The 20,105-nt window shown below is 44.2% G+C and overlaps 1 protein-coding gene and 1 long non-coding RNA gene across 5 annotated transcripts in view; both read left to right on the forward strand.

The window, feature by feature from the left end:
* KAZN (kazrin, periplakin interacting protein) overlaps positions 1 to 20,105 on the forward strand; it is a 1,292,076-nt gene that overhangs the window by 452,196 nt on the left and 819,775 nt on the right. The gene's annotated exons all lie outside the window — the stretch shown is intronic.
* The window catches only part of LOC108285620, a 19,675-nt gene continuing 4,821 nt past the window's right edge, over positions 5,252 to 20,105 (forward strand). The window contains exons 1-2 of the long non-coding RNA XR_001817656.1: positions 5,252 to 5,383; positions 11,333 to 11,337. This is a non-coding gene — a long non-coding RNA (uncharacterized LOC108285620). The remainder of the gene's footprint in view (positions 5,384 to 11,332; positions 11,338 to 20,105) is intronic.

Genomic DNA, 20,105 nt, shown 5'->3' on the forward strand with positions numbered 1-20,105 from the left:
TAGGCTCTGTAGACCAAATACAGTCTATCACATGTTCTTCTTTTTTTTATTTTATAATCTTCAAAAAAATGTGAAAGCCATTGTTAGCCTGCAGACCCCACAGAAATAGGGCCAGGCAGTTTGCCGACCCTGGCTCTGGCTCGTCGGTTTTGATTGCTGTATCATATTAGCTAGACCATGCTTTATTAATCCATTCTTCCATTAGCGATGCTTGGTCTATTTTTAGGCTTTTGCTGTTGGGCAGAGTGTATTTGCAGTATCTTCTGGTATATGTGAGCCAAAGTATCTTTGAGAAGTTCTACAGTAGGTGCGGACTTGCTGAGTCATGGGAGATGGAATGTCCATCTTTGGGGATGATGCTGAAAACTGAGGGCAGCGTTTCAGGGACAGCAAATGCCCATCAATGCATACTATGCCGTGCTAAGCACACTGTGACCTCAGAGGCTCTGATGTTTGACATTTGCTGCCTCTGAAGACTTCCCTGACTGTGCTCCATGTGCTTTTTTTTTTTGCTGCTCACCATTCTCATCTAGCTCTTTTGTGGAGTTGTTTTATTTTTTGTGCCCTTGTGCCCCAGCCTGGACATAATTCCTTCCCAGTTGAATTCAGTAGCAGCACGTTAATTGCACCTCCTACGGAACAGTTAGTGTGAATGTGGTCTCCCACACTAGACTTGGACTCCAGCGTCTGGGCTCTGCCAGTTGCTAGCTGTTTGGCCTTGGGCAAGTCACTTCACAGCTTTTAACTTGAGTTTCTACACCTGAGGGAGCTGTGAGAATTCCTGTGCCTTTGTTCATTATATGGTGGCAAAGAAGAGGAAGTCACTCGTAGGTGCTCAGCAAAACTGAAATTAAAAGGAAGGATTTCTTTTGCTTGTTTTTTTCTTTTTAAGTTCTGGGGTACATGTGCAGGATGTGCAGGTTTGTTACATAGGTAATCGTGTGACATGGTAGCTTGCTGTAGCTATCAACCAATCATCCACGTATTAAGTCCAGAATGCATTAGCTGTTTTTCCTTATGTTCTCCCTACCCCCCACCCCACTCCCTGACAGGCCCCACTGTATGTTGTTCCCCTCCCTGTGTCCATGTGTTCTCATTGTTCAGCTCACACTTGTAAGTGAGAACATACGGTGTTTGGTTTTCTGTTCCTGCATGAGTTTGCTGAGATAATGGCTTCCAGCTTCATCCATGTCCCTGCAAGGGACGTGATCTCATTCATTTTTATAGCTGCACAGTATTCCATGGTGTATATGATACCACAGTTTCCCTATCCAGTCTATCATTGATAGGCTTTTGGGTTGATTCCATGTCTTTACTATTGCAAATAGTGCTGCAATGAACATACATGTATATGTATCTTTGTAATAGAATGACTTATATTCAAAAGGAAGTTTAAATAAGAACTGGAGAAATGACAGCTGCTCCAGCATGATGGACAGCACTTCGGGGCCCTGGTGCCAGACCCTGTGCCACTCTACTTCTCATTCATCATCAAGCAACTTTCAAGCAACCACTATTTGCCACACTATTCTAGGTGCTTGGAATGTGGCCGGGAATTAAACAGAGATCCCTGCCCTGGAGGGGCTGATACTCCCGTGCAGAGAAAGAAAACAAAATCAATGAGCAGAATAAATGGGGGAAGTAAAGGATTCAAGGTAATGAGTACTTAGAAAAGAGAAGGAGCGTGGACGTGGATTAGGGCTGTTGAGAGAGGCTGGGGGTGTTGCTTGTTAAATAGGGTGAGTAGAGAGGGCTTCAGTAAGGTGGTGGGATTTGGAAAGGTTTGAAGAGGTGAGGTGTGGGTGTCTGAGGGACGTGTTCCAGCAAAGAGAAAAGTGGACAAAGGCCACAGAAACGTGGCTTCTCCTGGACACCTCCTAAAGCCCCGTAAGTAAGGGAGAGGGACGGACAGAGGCCATCATAAAACCAGGTCACAAAGGAGGCGTGGCCATCATAAGCACTTTCATTTTCACCCTACAGGAAATGAAAAGTCGGCCGGCCTAGAGCGGTGGCTCACGCCTATAATCCCAGCACTTTGGGAGGCCGAGGTGGGCAGATCACCTGAGATCAGGAGTTCTAGACCAGCCTGACCAACATGGTGAAACTCCGTCTCAACTAAAAATACAAAATGAGCCAGGCATGGTGACGCATGTCTGTAATCTCAACTACTCCAGAGGCTGAAGTAGGAGAATCGCTTAAACCCATGAAGCGGAGGTTGCAGTGAGCCGAGATCCCGCCACTGCACTCCAGCCTGGGCAACAGAGCAAGACTCTGTCTAAAAAAAAAAAAGGAAGTGGGAAGGCAGCATAAAGGAAGCATGGCCATCATAGGGACTTTTACTTTCCCCCTTCAGGAAAAGGGAAGTCAGGCAGGAGTAGGAACAAAGGAGCCAAGTGATGAGGTGCAACCAGCTGAAGGTTGGGCTGGGATCAGGAAATCTGCTTTCAAGTTCACTCAGGGGACTATTGGCAGAAGGTGAAGTTCCTTGTCACATGGACCCCTTTGTGGGTTTATGTATGACATGGCATCTGACTTCCCCCGGAGAAACAGGCAGAGAGACAGACAGACACAGGACAGACAAATTCAGAGGGAGACAGAGACATGGACAGATGCAGAGAGAGAGAGGCAACCACAAATTCAGAGAGAGAGAGAAATAGAGAGGAAGGCACAGAAAGAGACAGAGAGAGACACAGAGACTGACAGTGAGACAGCAACACAGACAGACGTAGGCAGACACTGATGTGGTTTGAGTGTTTGTCCCTCTGCGTCTCATGTTGAAACGTGATCCCCAGTGTTGGAGGTGGGGCCTGCTGAGACATGTTGGTTGGGCCATGTGGCAGATCCCTCATGAATGACTCAGTGCCCTCCCCGTGGTGATGAGTGAGTTCTTGCTCTGTGAGTTCACAAAATAACTAGTTATTTAAAGGAGGCTGGCATGTCCTTCTCTTTTTTTGGAGACAGAGTCTCACTCTGTCATCCAGGCTGGAGTATAGTGGCAAGATCTCTGCTCACTGCAACCTCCACCTCCTGAGTTGAAGCGATTCTCCTGCCCTAGCCTCTCAAGTAGCTGAGACTACAGGCATGCGCCACTACATCCAGCTAATTTTTGTATTTTTAGTAGAGACGGGGTTTTACCATGTTGGCCAGGCTGGTCTCAAACTCCTGACCTCAGGTGATCCGCCTGTCTCAGCTTCCCAAAGTGCTGGGATTACAGGAGTGAGCCACTGTGCCTGGTCCCTCCTCTTTCCCTCTCTCTGGCCATGTGATGCGCCTGCTCCTCCTTCGTCTCCTGCCATGATTTTAAGCTTCCTGAGGTCCTCACAGAAGCCAAGCAGATGCGGGCACCGTGCTTGTATGGCCTGCAAAACTGTGAGCCAAATAAACCTCTTTTCTTTATATATTATCCAGCCTCGGGTATTTCTTATAGTAAAGCAAAACAGACTAATACAAACACCTACCATACAAAGAGAGAAAGAGAGAGAGAGACAAAGAGGCAGAGATTCAGCGACAGAGATCAAAGGACAGAAAGTCAAAGAAACAGACGGACAGGGAGGCTCTCACTTCTGCTTTATTCTGTTGGTTGGAGCAAGCCACTAAGTCCAGCCAACATGCAGCAGGAGGAGACGGACGCACACTGGAAAGAATACCAGAGCTGGGGACCATTGGAAACAGTCCAGGGCAAAGAGGACAAGGGTAAAAACCAGAGAAATTGGTCAGAAGGCTCCTGCAGCAATTGCCTCTCACCATGAGAGTAGCAGCAGAGGAGAGAGAAGTGCTAGGTATATTTGGGGTGGGTTCTTACCAACAGGATTTCCTGACTTGTTAGATGTGAAGTATGTGAGTAGGTAATTGGGTAAGGATTGCTCCAAGGCTTTTGGCTTGAGTAACCGAAGAATGGAGACTACTAACCTGTCTCTATGGATTCCTATTCTAGATATTTCATATAAATGAAATCATACAATATGTGGCTGTTATGTCTGGCTTCTCCCACTTGGTGTATTTTCAAGGTGCATTCGTGTTGCAGCATGTATTAGTACTTTGTTCTTGTTTATGGCTGAATAATATTCCATCGTATAAATATATCACTTAGTCTTTCTCCATTCTTTAGTTGATGAACATTGGGTTGTTTCCACTTTGGGGCTAAAACACAGGATGATGCTATGAACATCTATGGATACAAATTTGATAGTTTTCGCTTCTTTTGAGTATATACCTGGGAGTTGAATGGCTGTATCATATGCTAATTCTATGGTCAACTTTTTGAGAAATCACCAAACTCCTTTTCACAGCAGCTGCACCATTTTATATTCCTGCCAGCAATGTACAAAAGTTCCAATTTCTCTACCTCCTCGTCAACACTTGCTATTGTCTTTTTTACTTTAGCCATTCTTGTGATTGTAAAGTAGCATCTCACTGTGGTTTTGATTTGCATATCTCTCATGATGAATGATGTCACACATCTTTTATGTGCTTTTTTCCCATTTGTATTTTTTTGAAGAAATGTCTATACAAGTCCTTTGCCCATATATAAAATTTCTTTTTATATAAATCGTCTCTTTGTTGAATTGTACGTTTTTTATATAACCCAATACTACATTCTTATCAGACATAGGATTTGCAAATATTTTCCCTCATTCTGTAAGTTATCTTTTCTCTATCTTAATAGTGTCCTTTGGCGTGTGAAGTTTTTAATTTTTATGAAGTCCAATTTATTTACTTTTTTATTGCTTCTCTGGACAGACTATAAATACTTATCCAGGTAAAAATGCAATAGCATTATCAGAAGGAGGTGAGAATAGATTCCAAGTGGGAAAAATAACACACTGCCACTGCAATGAGCAACGTCACAGGTTGTTAGACAATTTAAATGAGATTACAATACCAAGCACTTAGCACAGAGTGAATGCCCGGCAATTGTTAGCGCTTATGATTTGAAGCTAGCACAAGTGTTTGATATGTAATTTTGAAAAGAATAAATATGGTGCAGGCAGGTGCCACTGTTCTTCCTCTTGGTCTCTGTCCAGAGTAACCCTGGATCATCTGTGGAGGGAAGGCTGAAAGAAAAATGGTATTGAAAGCATCCATGCTGGAAAAGAATGTGAATGGTTTTAACTGTTCCTCCTTTCCCTGACATGGCAATAGTTTAAAAGTTTAGTCTTTATAGCAGAATGATTTATAATCCTTTGGATATATACCCAGTAATGGGATTGCTGGGTCAAATGGTATTTCTATTTCTAGGTCCTTAAGGAATCGCCACACTGTCTTCCACAATGGTTGAACCAATTTACACTCCCATTAACAGTGTAAAAGTGTTCCTATTTCTCCACATCCTCTCCAGCATCTGTTGTCTCCAGATTTTTTTATGATCGCCATTCAAACTGGCGTCAGATGGTATCTCAGTGTAGTTTTCATTGCAGCATTGTTTACAATAGAAAAGACCTGGATCCAACCCAAATGCCCATCGATGATAGACTGGACAGGGCAAATGTGGCACATATACACCATGGAATATTATGCAGCCATCAAAAACGAGTTTGTGTCCTTTGTAGGGACATGGATGAACCTGGAAACCATCATTCTCAGCAAACTGACACTAGAGCAGAAAATCAAACACCACATGTTCTCACTCATAGCCGGGTGTTGAACAATGAGAACACATGGACACAGGGAGGGGAGCACTACACACTAGGGTCAGTTGGGGAGAAATGGGAGAGGGACAGTGGGGGGTGGGGAGTTGGGGAGAGATAGCATGGGGAGAAACGCCAGATATGGGTGAAGGGGAGGCAGGCAGCAAATCACACTGCCATGTGTGTACCTATGCAACAATCTTGCATGTTCTTCACATGTACCCCAAAACCTAAAATGCAATAAAAAAAATGGACATAGAAAAAAAAAAAGTTTAGTCTTTAGGGAGGAAAATATGTTTAGGATCCTGAATTTACAAATACTATTTTCCTCAATAGGTCTTATACTGTTAATACTTGAAGCTGAGTTTTAGATGCATGTAAACAGAATCTGAAACCCCCAAAATTGTCCTCCATTGTTTCTGTTTTAATTCTGGGGCAAGTAGCTATTGGTTCACTTTTAAGAGAAACATTTTTAAGAGAAGCCTCCTTGGCCAGGTGTGGTGGCTCATACCGGTCATCTCAGCACTGAGAGGCAGTGGTGGGCAGATCACCTGAGGTGAGGAGTTCGAGACCAGCCTGGCCAACATGGTGAAATGCCGTCTCTACTAAAAATACAAAAATTAGCTGGGAATGGTGGCACACACCTATAATACTACCTACTCGGGAGGCTGAGGCAGGAGAATCAGCTGAATCTGAATCGGCGGAGGTTACAGTGAGCTGAGGTAGATTGTGTCACTACACTCCATCCTAGGTGACAGAGCAAGACTTTGTCTCAAAAAGAAGAAAAGAGAAAAAAGAAGTCTCCCTTGTCTGAGTTGATATTAACACCATCTGCTGCTGTCACTCTTGGGTTTCTCCCCAGTGTTCATTGGCCTGCCTTCTTTGCTTATTGAAGGTGATTTTGTCCACATTTCCTTGAGTAACCAAATCATTCTGGTGAGTATGGGACCCCTTGCAACCCTCCAGAGACAGAATCTCAATGTGCCTAAGCCAATCAAAGAGGCTAGTCTCTCTTCTGACCCAGTGATGGTTTAGGAATGATACTGACCCTCTTCTGGTTAAAAACATGTAAACAGGCTGGGCATAGTGGCTCATGCCTATAATCCCAACACTTTGGGAAGCCAAGATGGGTGGATCACATGAGGTCAGGAGTTTGAGACCACCCTGGCCAACACAGTGAAACCCCATCTCTACTAAAACAAACAAACAAAAAAATCCAAAAAAATTAGCGAGGCATGGCAGTGCACACCTATAGTCCCAGCTACTCAGGAGGCTGAGGCGGGAGAATCGGTAGAACCTGGGAGGCAGAGGTTGCAGTTAGCCAAGATCGCACCATTGTGCCTCAGCCTGGGCAACAGAGCAAGACTCCATCTTGGAAAAAAAAAAGAGAAAGAAAAGAAAACATGTGAACAAAAGCCTGCTATGCATCTTCTGGGAAAGGTGTCCTCAGAAATAAAACAGAGGCAATGGAAGGAAATGCTCTTTTTCTTGCTGTATGTCATCATGTCTACGGGCAAAGCCTGAAACTGTTGTAGCCAACTTGGTGATCCCAAGAGGAGTCTATTGTGTTCAATCTGGCAGTGCAGGGAGCACCTGGGTCTTCTGTTGGTGCCGTTGAGCAAATTACCCAATCAGGTATTTATCCCATCTTCAGGCTTCTCAGTGCATTAGCGAGAAAAATGTCATTTCTGCTGAGCACACTGTTAATTGAGTTTTATGTTGCTTGTAGCTAAAAGTACCCTGAAGGATGCATCTTTCAGAAGGGACCCACATAGGAGAGCCATGGTGGAAGGGGACACCCACCTACTTGGGCATATTGCTGAATCAATCCTTGGGACCACTGTGATGAAGATGGGGCAAGTAGCTATTGGTTCATTTTTAAGAGACACCTCCTTGGCCAGCTGCAGTGGCTCACACCAGTCAACTCAGCACTGGGAGGCCAAGGTGGACGGATCACACAGTTTGATTGCCCAGAGACTCTGAAAAAGAAAAACAAAATCAACAAAACTCTCATCATTTTCGTGAGGATTCATAGACAAACAAGATCAGACATGAAAAAGAGAGAGTGAAAGAAAGGAGACTGGATTCTTTATAAAATAAGAAAAGAAATAACACAGAAAAACCATAAAAACAGACATTCAAAGCTCCCAATGCTATCATCCCTCAGGAAACTCTCCTGTTCTCATTATTTGAATGGGGAAGAGAAAAAAGCAGCCAAAAAGTAAATTCTTGAACCACTATAGACCCTGAGCGCATTAATTCTCTAATAAATATGAATTAAATCTCTCCTATGTAGTAGGCATAGGAGAGGAGAGAAATTCAAATGGGTGGAACAGAGCATTAGTCAGAGTTCTCTAGAGAAACAGAACCAGTGGGATGTGTAGATGCATCAAAAGAGACTTATTGCTGTAAGAAACTGGCTTATATGATGACAGGGGTGACAAGTCCCAGGATCTGCAGTCAGCAAGCTGGACAGGCAGGACAGCTGATGTTTCTGTTCAAACCCTAATGCAGGAAAAAAACTGATGTCTGACCTCAAGGCAGTAGGAATTTCCTCTTTTAGGGGTTTGGGGAAGTCAGCCTTTTGTTATATTGAAGTATTTAACTGATTGAATGAGCCCCATCCATATTAAGGAGGGCAATCTGCTTTATTTAATTTAGCAATTTAAATGTTAACTTTATCCCAAAACACCCTTACAGCAATACCTAGAATAATGTTTGACCAGCTATCTGGGCACCCCATGAGCTAGTCCAGTTGCCAAGTAAAATTAACTATCACAAGTAGCAACAGCTTTTTTCTGAAAATACAGCCTTTCCTTCCTTCCTGTGAGTTACCCTTAAACCCTGAACTTCTTATTACATTAACAAAACACCACCCAAGTTGCTACCTGTCTTTCTTATCTTGCTACTTGAAGCAGCTCTGCCACCACGCTTCACCTTGAAATTCCCCAGGTCTGGTTTTCTGTGGAATTTAGCATTACAATGAACACATTTACATATCTGGGTGTTTCCTATTTTTTGTTATGGAATACGTAGCTTATAAAATCACAGACATGGGAAGCAGAGTGAAGAGTCTTCCATCAGTACACTGGGTTAATATGCTTTGTGTGTTCTGAGTATCCACACGGGGTGAGGGTTGTTTCTTGCATCATTAAATTGCTGGCTTATTGGAAGCTATTTCTTATTTATCTTTGGGTCCCCTGTGCCCTATTTCTGTGCTTTGCACAGAGCAGACATTCAGGAACTATTTGTTGATTTGGATATTAAGCTATGTGTTTCTTTTGAGAAGATCACTTTATATAACCAAGTTATATTGCCCTCCAGAGCTCTGAAAATATTTTAGTAAGTCTCTTTTTTAGTAAGTCACTTGATGTCAGCCTGGTAAAGTTGAGAGGTTGAGGGCACAGACTTGGAAATTGCAACCATTTGGGTGTAAGCCCTAGTTTTTGCAGTTACTGAGTTAACTCAGCCATGTTTCTTAACCTCTTTAAGCCTGAGATTATTTTTCTTCTGTAAGGAAAAATGTGTGTTTCAGTGCCAAGCTATGCATTGTCTCAGAAACACCTCTGCAAGTTATCTGATTCTAATCTTATGTAAGTTGTAGATAACTGATAATTAGGCACAGTGCTTGCTGTCTGTAGACATGCAATTTCTGTTCTGTTCTACGGAAGTCCACGGAAGGAGCCAGTTTTGCCTCCATTTGTCATTTATTCCAGCATCCCCAATCTATAAATGTATCTGTTTTTTGACTTCTCCTTTGAACCATTATAACATTTACTTGGTTTCTCCATTATAAGTAAAATAAAAATGTTTATCAGATGTTCATCTTATATCTGCATAAGGGTCATGGTTTTCCTTATTTTTTTTAAAAAGATCAGCCTTTACAGCACTCCTCTGTAACATGGGGAAATAACGCTGATGAATTCGAGTGTGAGTGATCAGATGCGATGTGCACCTGCATTGGACACTCCTTGCTCCATTCTCTTTTTTTTTTTTTTTTGAGACGGAGTTTCGCTCTTGTTACCCAGGCTAGAGTGCAATGGCGCGATCTCGGCTCACCGCAACCTCCGCCTCCTGGGTTCAGGCAATTCTCCTGCCTTAGCCTCCTGAGTAGCTGGGATTACAGGCACGTGCCACCATGCCCAGCTAATTTTTTGTATTTTTAGTAGAGACGGGGTTTCACCATGTTGACCAGGATGGTCTCGATCTGTTGACCTCGTGATCCACCCGCCTCGACCTCCCAAAGTGCTGGGATTACAGGCTTGAGCCACCGCGCTCGGCCTGCTCCATTCGCTAGAACGCAGACAGAGCGATCCTGTTGAATCCTAAGTCAGATCCTAGACTCAGGGTGCTACAGTGGCTCCCAGTGCACGCAATCCTGACACACTCCCTGGGATCTCACAGCACCGTCTTTGTGTCCCACTTACCCTTCCTTCACTTCTCTCTGGCCACACAGGTCTCTTGACTGCTCTGCAGACACACAGGATTGCTCCTGCCTCAGGACCTTGGTACAGGCTGCTCCCTCCACCCGGGTTCCTATTCCCTCACTCATCCACACAGCTGATCCCTCACTTCAGCCCTTTACTCAGATGTCACCTCTGCAGGGGGGTCCTCCTAGTATCCGTACAGAATTCCAGTCCACCCACTTCTCAACCAACACCTCCTCTTCCCACGTTCTGCCTCAGTCTCCTTAATGCTTACTACTTCCTGGCAATCTAGTTTTGTGGTGGTTGTTTTCTTTAAGCCTGTTTTGAAAATTATTTTTAATTTAACTTTTGTTTTGTGTTCAGGGGTACATGTGGATATTTGCTACATAGGTAAACTTGTGACATGGGAGTTTGTTGTACAGATTATTTTGTCACCCAGGTATTAAGCCTAGTACCCATTAGTTGTTTCTCCTGATCACCCCCACCCTTCAATAGGCCCCAGTGTATATTGTTCCCAATATACACTGTTCCCAATATACACTGTGTGTTCTCATCATTTAGCTCCCACTTACAAACAAGAACATGTGGCATTTGGTTTTCTAGCCCTGTATTGGTTTGCTAAGGATAATGGCTTCTAGCTCCATCCATGTCCCTGCAAAGGACATGATCTCATTCTTTTTTATGGTTGCATAGTATTCCACGGTGTATAGGTTCCACATTTTCTTTATCCAGTCTACCACTGACAGGCATTTAGGTTGATTCCATGTCTGTGCTATTGTGAATAGTGCTGCACTGAACATACGTGTGCCTTTATTTTAGAAAGATTTCTATTCCTTTGGGTGTATACCCAGTAATGGGATTGCTGGGTTGAGTGGTATTTCTATTTTTAGGTCTTTGAGGAATTGCCACACTGTCTTGACAATCTATATCATACTAATTTATGGCATGTATTCTTGCTTTCTCACTAGCATATATGAGGGCAGGGATTTTACTATCATGTCCTCTGCCATATTCTCAATGCCTAGAACAATGTCTTACACGGAGTAGGCCTTCAGTAAATGAATGCCATGAGGTCATTTGCATCCAGTGCTGAACCCAATGCTTGGCAGATAGAAAGGGCCCCAAAAATGCTGAAGAAGGTGAGGAGGAAGGAAGATTGGGAGAGGACGTGGATCCCTTAAGAGACGATGAGACAGGAAGCAAGTCAGCACATTCAGAAACACCTCTTGTGGGCCATCAGAGGGAAGATTCCAAGGGAGCTGCACTTGTTCTTCTCAGATGAGGTTTTTCATTAGGTGTCCATTAAACTCTTGTAGGTACTTGGCACATTCCACATCCCACCTAGTGCTGTTTTCTGTTGGAAGTCAAAATCGTCTATTTGGGAGAGCACTGATAGTTGAGGGTGAGATGGGGAGAATATCGAGGGAAAAGGATCAGAAAGATGATTTGAGTCCACTTCGCACGTTTTCCTGCCACACTTGAGCAATTTAGGAAAATTGGCACAAATAAATGGAGATTACTTTCCCCTGAAATACTTGATTGCAGAAGTGAAAGATAATTTTTCCTTGGTCGAGAGCTATGCAGGGGAAGGTCAGCCAATGCAGCTGTAGATGATGGAGCTCCGTGATGATCTTCCAGTTGTGCGGATTCCGGCTGCGGGCTTTCCTGCCTCCCTGTGGCACCATGTGCAATGCTTTTAAAAACCTCAGGCCATTAACCAGCTGGCCTCAGAGAGGGTCATCATCTTGGCCCTGACAACTCTACTTTTGAAAACTATGTTTGATTTTTATTGATTCAGATTAGAACCTGAAATCAATACGAAACTGAATTTTGTGCCTAAAATGGTTTGCAAACAAGTCAAATTTTTAAAATCTCCCTTTCAATTAATTCCTCTGCTAATTAGTTTTAGCTTTAATTGATTTTGAACTCATTTTGAGGCACTTAACAGGAGCAAGCAGCCTCTCTTCTTTCATCTCCTTCAGCGAATTCATCCAATTAAAAACACATTACCACATTTTCATGTAAAGAATTGGGTCGCCATTTTGTTTTTTAAAAGTGCTAAACCTTAACCACTGTGGCTACATTATACTAGAACTAGTTTCTGAGTTTGTATCAACTCAGTGGTTCTTTCTCTTGCTGGGTGATAGATCCAGAAGACGAGCCCCATCTTTCCGGCTTCATCTATCAAAACTTTCCTTCTCCCCTTGATGCCAATGGGCTATGCTCCAAGATTTTGCCCTGCCTGTTATGGCCCTTCCAACTTCCAGAGAAGGAGTATTGATTCACTTATTCACTCATGTATTCTATTTTTTTGCTTTTAACAAATATTTACTGAAGGACACTAGCTTACTAAGCATTGTCTAGGCAGGTACATTCTAAGACAGTCACCATCAGCCACAGATAGCTACTGAACCCTAGAAATGGGGCTTGTCCACACAGAGATGTGTTGAAATTATAAAATACACATCTGAGGCCTGGCGCTGTGGCTCACACCTGTAATCCCAGCACTTTAGGAGGCTGAGGCGGGTGGATCACCTGCGGTCTGGAGTTCAAGACCACCCTGGCCAGCACGGTGAAACCCCATCTCTACTAAAAATCCAAAAAGCTAGCTGGGTGTGGTGGCATGCACCTGTAATCCCAGCTACTTGTGAGGCTGAAGCAGGAGAATCTCTTGAACCCGGGAGGCAGAGGTTGCAGTGAGCCGAGATCGTGCCATTGCACTCCAGCCTGGAGAACAAGAGCAAAACTCCATCTCAAAAAAAAATAACCCACACATTTGATTTTAAAGATAGAGTGTGAGAAAAAGTGTAACATATATCAATGATTACAAGTTGATTTATTTTTATTATATTGTACTAAATAAAATATGGCAATTCCATCTGTTTCTTTTTTCCTTTTTGATGTGGCTACCGGAAATTTTTAAATATTTTGTTCCAACCGTGCTGGTTTAGGTGTCGGGGACACAGCAGACAACAAAACAAATAAAAGATCCTGTTTTTATGCAACTTCTGTTCTAATGGAGAGAAAACAGACCTCAAAAGAAGGAGTAAAGTGTATAGTATGTCATATTGTGATACGTGCTATGGAAAAACAGTAAGGCAGAAAGGGATGCTGGAGACTAAGAGGGAAAGAGACATTCCATTAAATAGGGATGTCAGGAAGAACCCATCAAAATTAGACACTCTTGGGAGAAGAGGATGATTCAGGGAAAGACAAATTGTCAGTAAGGTCTCTGCTAGTCAGGACTTTTAAGCTGACAAAACTCCTACTAGGTTAAGGCAAAAAGGTTTCTTTTCAGCTCATGTAAATGGGGAGTCCATGGGTGGATATAGCTTCAGGGACTCCACACAAACTTTTTTTTTTTTCCCCTGAGATGGAGTCTTGTTCTGTCACCCAGGCTGGAATGCAGTGGTGTGATCTTGGCTCACTGCAACCTCCACCTCCAGGGTTCAAGTGATTCTCCTGTCTCAGCCTCCCGAGTAATTGGGATTACAGGCTCCCGCCACCACACCTGGCTAATTTTTCCTTTTTTAGTAGAGATGGGGTTTTACCATGTTGGCCAGGCTAGTTTCAAGCTTCTGACCCCAGGTGATTTGCCTGCCTCAGCCTCCCAAAGTGCTGGGATTACAGGCGTGAACCACCGCACCTGGCCCATCCCCTCTTCTAAATCCTTATTATCTGCAGAGAAGTAAACCAATGGTTATCAGACTTTAGCAGCATCAGCATTACCTGGTGGGCTTGCTCACACCGGGATGGGTGGACTCCCCGGCCCCGGAGTTTCTGATTCAGAAGGTCAGAGAGACCTAAACATCTGCATTTCTGCTGGATGGAAATGTCATTTAAAAATTTCCAGTAACCACATCAAAAAGTACAAAATAAACAGATGGGATTAATTTCAATAGCATATTTTCTTTAGCATAATATAATAAAAATAGAAACACATCAACTCATAATCATTGAGATATGTTACATTCCTTTCCTTTCACACTGTGTCTTTAAAATCAGATGTATATTTCATTATTCCAGCACGTCTCAGTGTGGACCAGTCCCATTTCAAGGGCTCAGAAGTCATCTGTGGCTGAGGCCGTCTGGGAACGTGCCAGCCTAGACAATGCTTGATTCTGGAGTCCTTCAGTAAATATTTATTTAAAGACAAAAGAATACATGGGTAAATAAGTGGATCAGTACTCACCAGGTGATACTGACACAGCCAGTCCAGGGACCGCCCTCTGAAAACCACCGTGCTGGATGACACCTAAATTTTTAAAATCAACAAATGGAGGGATAAGCATACTATTAGAAAACATGGGGATAACATGAGTTAAAAGAGCAAAAAGAAGTTGTCTCAGGGAAGTTAGGATCAGGCGTGAGAGGAGGGGGCAGGAGACCATGGTGTTTGTTATAAGCCTTATAGTAGGAATAGGTGTGTATCCTTTCAAAAAAAAAAAAGATGGACTCCCAGAAAGAAGATGAATTGGCCACTAGAAGGTTTCTGCTGTGTGTTTCTGAGAAATGGCCATACATCCGCCATTCCTCCTCCGAGCCGACTCTGGCCCCACCGTGACATGAGCTGGGCTGAGTTCCTGGTACTTCCTGTGTGGCTTGTTACTTACAACACATGAAAATGCACAAGGTTTTCTTCTCACCACTGACCTCAGTCTCTGCCGCAGGAAGAAGAAGAAAAGCTTTGGCCCGAAAAGGCTCTTCAAGGATACAAGGGGGTCGCCAGATTACAGCGTGCAGCTTTCAGGAGATGACTAAAAGAATGATGACTGATAGCCAAGGACGGAAGCCAGTCCCTCTTGCTGACCTGTGCCCTCCTCCGCAGCAGCGCTGTTCTTTCTCAGCCCTCCTGTGGTGAGGGTGTGACTATCCCTTGGGAAGGCATGGCAGGATGAGAGTAAGAGCACGAAAGAGATAGAGAGACAAACAGTGGCTTGCAGTCAATACTCAGCGGTTTGGGCAGGCTTCTCTCCTCCTTGGGTTGAATTTTCTATACTTCCCCTCTCTGTCAGCAAGATATGACTTCCAGGGCTCAGATCAGAGCAGTGTACTTAGCTATTAGGATAATTGCATTTGCCCAGGATTGAGGTGGTGCCCAGGACACAGGATCTTCAGAAAGCCCCAGGCAAACAGGGTAAGTTGGTCACCCTATTAGATATAATCAGGCATATACACTAAGATTACCTGTGAGGTATCTATGGTGGCACTATATAATACCAGACAATTAGAAAACAATTAAATTAACAAATACTTATTTGGCATTACTCTGTGCCAGGGACCATCCTACATGCTTAGGACAGAGCCATGAACAACACAGACAACACTATATCTAATTATACTAAATAAAGTATGATATAGCCACACCACAGGCTATTATGCAACCTACGAAAAACTGCCATGGGGAAGGAAATCTTAAATTACATCAAGGATGACCACGAGATGAAGTTCAGGGGAATAGATGTAGAAGGCATCTTTTGTTTTTGCCTGCCTGGCACGTATTCACTCTGCCACTGGTGACACCTTTGCTTTGGGGAATTTCCCTGCTCCTATCCCAGTGACTTGGAAAGGGCTGTCATTCAGGGTGTGTGTGTGTGTGTGTGAGGACCATCACATAGATTGCTCCGGCTGGGCGCTGCACAATCCTAGACTACTAGAAGCATGCTCCCAAAGCTTACACAGTACGTAACGTGGGCAATGATACCAGTGGCCCAGGCACATGACCCAGCTACTCCAATCAGATCTCTCTCTCTCGCAGCTACTCCAGTCAGACCTCTCTCTCCCAGCTACTCCAATCAGATCTCTCTCTCTCCCAGCTACTCCAGTCAGACCTCTCTCTCCCAGCTACTCCAATCAGATCACTCTCTCCCAGCTACTCCAATCAGACCTCTCTCTCCCAGCTACTCCAATCAGATCCCTCTCTCCCAGCTACTCCAATCAGATCACTCTCTCCCAGATACTCCAATCAGATCACTCTCTCCCAGATACTCCAGTCAGACCTCTCTCTCCCAGATACTCCAATCAGACCACTCTCTCCCAGCTACTCCAGTCAGACCTCTCTCTCCCAGCTACTCCAGTCAGACCTCTCTCTCCCAGCTACTCCAGTCAGACTTCTCTCTCCCAGCTGCTCCAGTCAGACCTCTCTCTTCCAGCTGCTCCAGTCAGACCTCTGTCTCCCAGCTACTCCAATCAGACCTCTCTCTCTCAAGTTCAGATCTCAAGTGGAATGCCTCCCTGCCAGAAAACAGTGGGAACTGAGTCTTCCCAATGAAGACACCCTAAAGAGTCTGACCCACCACCTAGATTCCAAGATCCACTGTGGTCCCCAGCCTCCCGAAAGCTGGATTGCTTAAATTGGTATTTGAATCTTTAAGCCATCTCAGTATCCTGCTAATAACTTTCTTTTGTTAGATTAGGCAGAACTGCTTTCTGTGACTTACAACCACAGAGCTCCGTCTGCTTCTGCAGTTGTCAAAAGAGTGTGTATAAAATGATTTCATTTGTATGAAATGTTGTGTGTGTGAATATATATTATACATTATCATACATTCCTTATACATGATATGTTGTATATTATAATGATACCTATACTATGTAAGGGGGGTGTGTATGAGTGTATGAAACCTGTGAAATGAATTCTTTTCTAGATAGTCAAATTACAGATTATTTTTATGTTGTCTTTGAAAGTTTCTACAATGGGCATATTCTACTTTTTTTTTTTTCCAGTTTTTTGAGTCAGTGTGTCCCTGTGTCACCTCTGGCTGGAGTGCAGTGTCATGATCTCAACTCATTGCAACCTCTGCCTCCTGGGCTCAAGTGATCCTCCCACCTCAGCCTCCTAAGAGCTGGGACTACAGGCATGTGCCACCACTCCTGGCTAATTTTTGCTTTTTGTTTTGCTTTGTTTGAGATGAAGACTCACTCTGTCGCCCAGGCTGGAGTGAGTGGCACGATCTCAGCTCATGGCAACCTCTGCCTCCTGAATTCAAGTGATGCTCCTGCCTCAGCCTCCTGTGTTGCTGGAGGCATGTGCCACCATGCCCAACTAATTTCTGTATTTTTAGTAGAGATAGGGTTTCACCATGTTGGCCACGCTGGTCTCAGACTCCTGAGTTCAAAGAGTCCACCCTCCTCGGCCTCCCCAAAGGCTGGAATTACAGGTGTGAGCCACTGCGCCTAGCCCGTATACTACTTCTTAACAAGAAAAGAAAAATTGGAAACTAAAATATGCACATAGCTCACACCTAGTTAAGACCACAAGGATTTTGAGCCAACCCCCTATTTTTTATAACATTTGCATTCACCTGGAGGATTTTATGTGTGGTGGGTTCTTCAAATGGCTGTTCACAGTTCCGCAAGGATTTGGACGTTGGAATGTTGACCACCTCCCTGAATCTGAGGTATGATAAACAAGCATCTTAGCTATATACAACTCTGAAATCTATCACTTCAGTTAGAAAAGAACGCAAAGAGGGGAATGATTCATATGTTTCCTTTTTCCAAATTGGGAAACTGAAAAGGAAGCAGTGAAGTGGTACATGTACAAAGATTTCGTTTCTGAGCAAACAACCAGAGCCATGTAAATTAGGGTGCATGGTGTTGTACAATTTTCTCAAAATATTTAGAGCTTTTGGCCTAGAGGAAACAATGGCTACAGAGTGATTGAATGAAGGACTTTAAGTTTATCGAAGGTTCTACCTGATGTGTTTAGATCCAGCATATAGTCTGTGAAGGCCTAACAAGAGGAGGTAGGTTTAGAGTCCAGCACAAGAGATTAGGGCTGGTTAGGAGGAACGGCTCTTATTTCAGTTGAATGGATATTTACTGAGTGTGTTGTGTGCTGAGCTTTTGGCTGTACTGTAATGAATTCAAAAGAAAACAAAAAGTATGATTCTACCCCTGGAGGCAACTCTCATTGTTCTGGGGGAGACAAGATGAAAGACCCTGTGAAGTAAAGACAAATCCATATACAGAATCAAAGGCCAAGGTGCGTAGTACAAGTGATAAGGCTACTGGAAAGGAGTCAGGCATGGTCCAGGAAGGATGCATGGCTGGGAGCCTGGGCCTGACCCCTGCGTTGGAGGATCAGGACTCAGATGAATGCAGAGAAGTCTTCAAAGAGAGATTAGGACAGGGGATTTAAAGCCAAGGCCCAACTTCAGCCCAGAGCCAGGCCATGGGTGGTTTTTTTGAACTTCAAGAACCTACCGAAATTTAAAAATTGATAAGTTACACATATGATTCCACATTCCACATTTTATTTTTTAAAAAATAAAAAATCTGGCAATACTAGTACAGGACAAGATGGAGAAGCAGCTGCCCTGTCTCAGTAGAGCAGGTGCTATAATGAGGCCACAGTCCCCACCGTTCCCAAGGTCTCTCCAAATAAGGCTGAAAGATCCATTGCCATTTATCATCTTGCACTGAGCCCACTTTGTTAATTTACCCTTTAGGCCCCTGTAGACATTGGAGTTTGAGACCCTGAATGAAAGAAATAGCCCTACAGTGAAAATTAACAAGGTACATTCAGGGTGAGAGAGGAAATAGGCCTAACATTATAACGTAGCTGATCAGGGAATGTGAGGTGGGGACAGCCTGGCCTGCCAGCCTAAAGAGTATGGATCCGGTAGAGCACAGAGAGGAGCCATTATGCTTTGTTAAATAGTGACAAGAACAAGCCTTGGGATAACCCCAAGTCTCCAGGATGTGGCTTCTGTCGCCCTCTGGATCTATCTGACTGCTGAATCCACTTTGGACTCAAACAGAGGTGGGCATCAAGCTGTGGCCACCGATGACCCATGGCCTTGAGAAAGCTGTTTAAATTCTCTGAGTTTTATAAACAGTGATGGAAAGAGTGCCTGTGACTATGGCCGTGAGGATTACACAGAATGAGGTGCGGTGAATGCACGGCACAGAGCCCGGCTCCTCATCATACTTACCTTCATTGTTGCTGTCACCATCACTAGTAACCTTGCACGGCAGCCTAGGACAGTAGTTACCACAGAGGGGAGTTTGCTGCCTGGGAACATTTGGCAATGCCTGGAGATCTTTTTGGTTGTCATATGGTGACATGAGAGGGGACAGAAAGGGTGCTACTGGCATCTGGCAAGAAGAGTCCAGGAATGCTGCTGAATATGCAACAATGCACTGGATAGTGCCCATCACAAAGAATGATCCATCGAAGTGTCCACAGTGTGGAAGTAGCAGAGACCTGGTCTAGTGCAGTGGTTACCAAGGACCAGCTTTACAGAACCACCCAACAGCACTGCTGAGAATGTACATCCTCAGCTCAGCCCCTAAAGATTGGCCCATTGGGAAGCTGGCCCAGCAATTCACACATATTCTAGAAAATTTCCTCAGAGTTCTAACCCTCAGCCAGTCTTGACAGTCACCTGTTTCAAGGTTAGCGAGTTCTCATGCACGTTTGATGTCCCCTTAGTGGCAGGCATCTGCTGCACATTGAAACACGCCTCCCACGCAGGGGTGTGTGTGGTCAGTTGTCAAGGCCAGCTTTGGGCAGTCTGGTGTGATTTGGTAGATACATAAGACCTGCTTGTAAAAGAGAAGAGCACAAGCCAACCAGGACCTGGCTCCAGTCCTTCTCCGCAGAGTGGGCTCCAGGTCCTGAATCCTCATTCTGAGCAGCCTTCTCTCTTCCTGGCAGGTGTGTTTCTGTTCTCATTGAATCTCTGGCTTGTAAAGCTCAACATGTTCATCATTTCACCAGCAGCCAGAAGGCACTAGAAAGAGGTGAAACTGATTTTCTCCCTTGAGAAACTTAGGATATTTTAATTCTAAAATAACAATCATGCCGGGCACGGTGGCTCACAGCTGTAATCCCAACACTTGGGAGGCCGTGGTGGGAGGATCAAGAGGTCAGGAAATCAAGACCATCCTGGCCAACATGATGAAACCCTGTCTCTATTAAAACAAAATACAAAAATCAGCTGGGCATGGTGGCATATGCCTGTAATCCCAGCTACTTAGGAGGCTGAGGCAGGAGAATCACTTGAACCCAGGAGGCAGTGGTTGCAGTGAGCTGAGATAGCGC

The sequence above is a fragment of the Cebus imitator genome, unplaced genomic scaffold, assembly GCF_001604975.1.
Source record: "Cebus imitator isolate Cc_AM_T3 unplaced genomic scaffold, Cebus_imitator-1.0 Scaffold15, whole genome shotgun sequence".
Classification (NCBI taxonomy): domain Eukaryota; kingdom Metazoa; phylum Chordata; class Mammalia; order Primates; family Cebidae; genus Cebus; species Cebus imitator.